This window comes from Gymnoscopelus microlampas, assembly GCF_963454915.1.
Source record: "Gymnoscopelus microlampas genome assembly, chromosome: 22".
NCBI classification, from domain to species: domain Eukaryota; kingdom Metazoa; phylum Chordata; class Actinopteri; order Myctophiformes; family Myctophidae; genus Gymnoscopelus; species Gymnoscopelus microlampas.
In genome coordinates this window covers 33,229,523-33,233,343 of record NC_139959.1, presented here as the reverse complement: position 1 = coordinate 33,233,343, position 3,821 = coordinate 33,229,523, and the positions used below count along the sequence as shown (strand labels likewise).

Sequence of the window (3,821 nt, the reverse complement as noted above, 5' to 3'; positions counted from 1 at the left end):
AAATTTCCAATAACCTAATCAAAATGAATGTGAGCATTTTTTTTTCTTTTCCATTTCCCACACGGAAAGGAAATATATGAACATACATTTTTTAAATATATGTCACATATATGTTCATCATATATGTGACATATTCGAAATTGGCCGCCTACATATATGTATATTACATATATGTACATATATGCACATATATGTCTATATATGTTTAGAACATATATGTAGGCGGCCAATTTCGAATATGTCACATATATGTATATTACATATATGTACATATATGCACATATATGTCTATATATGTTTAGAACATATATGTAGGCGGCCAATTTCGAATATGTCACATATATGTATTCAATATATATGTTAAATATGCACGTATATGTATTTAATATATATGTTAAATATGTCATATATGTTTATTTACACATATATACCTACCTACATAAATAAATAAAAAACAAATCTAAAAGTCATTAACATTCATTTATTCAGAAAAACAAAACAAATTATATATATATTGTTCACGCCTCTACCACATCCTTCCTATCATAGGCATGTTTTTAATATTTGTTTCAGTATAAAACAAACAAAATAGCTGATCAACAACCTCACAATTAACATTGGAGCACAGCTTTCTTTCCCATCATGGGCATGTTTTCAATATTTGAGTTTCAATATAAAACAAACAAAATAGCTGATCTACAAGCTCACAAAACATTGGAGCACAGCTTTCTTCACTTAGTCTGCCTTGGGCGATAACGGAGCTCCGTCAGCTTGGAATTGATGGGTGTACCCAGCTGGCCTTTGGTTGCATGTGGCCACTTCTTCTGTGTTGCCTCTACAGAGAAGAGAAAGGGAGATAATGAGCTAGAAGACAGGACCAAATGCTCAGTCTACTATAGACTCCAAGCATTCCACTCCATGGCAAGAGGAACAATTTGATTAGTGATTTTAGTCATGATCTTTTCTTAATATTAGAATTATATAGAACTTTCTGAAAAATCAGTGCATTTATTGAGTCTGTCCAAGTTTACAATTATTAGTGACAACTTGTCAAATGATCTCATGGTATGTTTGACATCACATGAACTGCACTTGTACGAACAACAGATTATCAGCACAGGTTGTTTACCAGTAAGAGCAATAAGATATGCTTCGCAATCAAGCAAATAAATTAAAGGCATGAATGAAAATGAATTAAAGGCATGGTCTGGTCATTGCATGAGTATGGGTGAAGGAGGGATGAAGATGCCAGTGTTCTAACAGTGTTCTAACACAGAGGACCACCACAGTGGAAGCAGACTAGGCCAGATCTATTAGAATCCTGTGATCAGGAAGTGAGCAATTGGAAAGTTAGTGTATGATCACCCTACAGTAGGTGCCAAGCCGGGCAAGATACCAATGGTGTCGATGATTACCTGATGCCGTCTCCACTGATAGCTAATAAATAGTGAAACAGGGATGTTAAAGTAGCCAACTTAAGGCATCAGCTATTACTATTACCCATTTTCCTTTCTCAATTCTTTTGTATTTGCTCACCAATTATGGCTGTCTTTTTCTCAGCGTCCAGGGCTTCCAGCTGATCCCCTTCACCTCGCTTTGGCTTGCCACCTTAAGAAATATTTCATGATTATTATTTTAGAGGAGAAGAATGTCAAACAACAAAAAAAAAAGTATCAAACGAAAGTACACAGTATCCCAAAATTAAATAAAAAATAAAGACATCATCAGACTAATGCAAGTAAAGACATCATGTAGCAGCAGATATTCTTTTCACCTGAAAATCGTCTTCGCACTTCTTCTTGTCGTGTCCAGTCTTTGCACTGGTGCTCACTGCCAGCCAGGTGTTTCTTTCAGCAACTGTGATAGTAGAAATATTTTAAAACATTATTTGTGTGTTAGTAATTTAAAAAGTAATGTTAACTCATCAGATTGCTCATAATTCGCGCCACCGTGCCCCCTTCTCATAATTCATTCAGTTCTTCTGATGAACTTGGCAAAGTGTTTCACAATGCAGAACTGATTAATGAACTCATGTTATACAAATCAGTGGTTCTCAAACATGTTCATGTCCAGGACCCCCTAATTAGTATGTACTTGGCTATGCAGACTCAATATTTGAGTTACAAAAGTGTTTCAAAACTATTCCACACATATTGTTTACAGTGTTCTTTAGTTTTTTAATAGCTGGTAGATCTGCTATTTTCAAATAGGCACTTTATATAGGGTTTAAGTGGTTAAACTGATTTTGATGCTATATAACCTCATTTACCAGGGGACCACCTAGAAACCCCCCAATGACCCCTGGGGGTCCCTGGTGCTCACTTTGAGAACCATTACCTGCTTTTGTTAGCTACTGTCTGTAAAACAAACTAAGTTAAAAGAAACAGATTACCAAAGCTGTCTGCACATTAAAATGCTCAGTGTAAATTGAACTGTACTTAAGGATCCATTGGTACTGTTTGTACTCTCTCTCTCTTAATTAAATGATTTTGCTTTGTACTGTAGGTTCAAAATTCACAGATATAATAATAACAATAATAATAATAATACATTATTATTATTATTATTAATAATGATAGTAATAATGAATTACAGTCAAAACAAACGCCAACATTAGCTCTCACTGAGGTGGACTGATTTATATCTGAAATAAACACTCATCATGCACCACATGGAAATGAATATGCTAATGCCATGTCTAAGACTGTGTTACACACCCCAAAAACCTTATCTCAAGCTCACAATGCGTCGCTGTGAGCTTGTAGATCAGTGATTTTTGGGAGAGCAACACAGTCTTACGACAAAACATAATGTAAGCTTAACCTGAGCGAATCACTGTATCATGACAGTCATGACGAAACTTCAACCTGGTGTTTGCACTTTATCCATTTACGGCCCTACATCTACATACACGTTCTGATTTAAAATATAAAGTGCTTAACTCCTGGCCACGGATGTTACAATTCACTTCGGGTGGGTGTAAGTACCCGTATTATTCCGGATGGTTCAATAAAAAGCATTTTAATCCGATCGGTGGCCATTGTGTCATAGAGTTATAATGTATCAGAGTGCAGTACACCTCCCAACCAATAGGGTCGCGTAGTTGAAAGCATGAGGAAATACGGAAAAAATGGCCACCGATCGAATTAAAATGCTTTTTATTGAACAATACAGACAATACAGGTATTTCCGAGTGCCCTAGTAGACTTGTAACATCCGTGGCCATGGAGTAAGCACTTTATATTTAAAATCTGAACGTGTATGTGGATGTACAGGTTGTAAATAGAGAAAGTACAAAAACCAGGTTGCAGTTCAGCCATGACGCTCATGACGGACGAGCGTCGTGTGATCCATGGCTAATACGCTAATATAATTGCACTTTTACGATACTAACAAGTTGGATAACATAATTCCATAAACTAATTAAAGAACTTACCTGCTATCTAGTAGAGTAGAAGCACGGAAGCACCCGATTTGTTTGTAAATAAATGTTCGCTCAGCCGAAAGACGTTAGTTAGATCCACATGTCGAATTCAAAACGAATAGGCTCCGCCCAGAGCTGCGTGACGTAATTCTGTGAGGGTGGTTCTCAACCTGTGGGTCGGGAACCACAGGGGGGTCCCCATATGATTTTGGGGAGTTTCCCAGATGACAGTGAAGTAAAATTTAAGTAAACTTTTTAATACCTAAAAAAAAAAAAAAAAAAAAGAAAGCAAAGAAAAAGACTATTACTGCATCAAAAGTAATCAACAAACTATACAAAAAAACTGGTCAAACATTGGCCAAATTGCCAAAAATATAAGAAAGAGGCAAAAATAACC

The 3,821-nt window shown here is 36.1% G+C and overlaps 1 long non-coding RNA gene across 1 annotated transcript; it reads right to left on the bottom strand.

The window, feature by feature from the left end:
* Positions 1–789: 789 nt before the first annotated feature.
* LOC311038735 lies at positions 790–1,860 on the bottom strand. The gene is made up of 3 exons (XR_014600079.1): positions 1,775–1,860; positions 1,537–1,608; positions 790–835 (listed from the first exon to the last, which is right to left on the bottom strand). It is a non-coding gene; the product is annotated as an uncharacterized lncRNA (long non-coding RNA).
* Between the last annotated feature and the right edge of the window lie 1,961 nt (positions 1,861–3,821).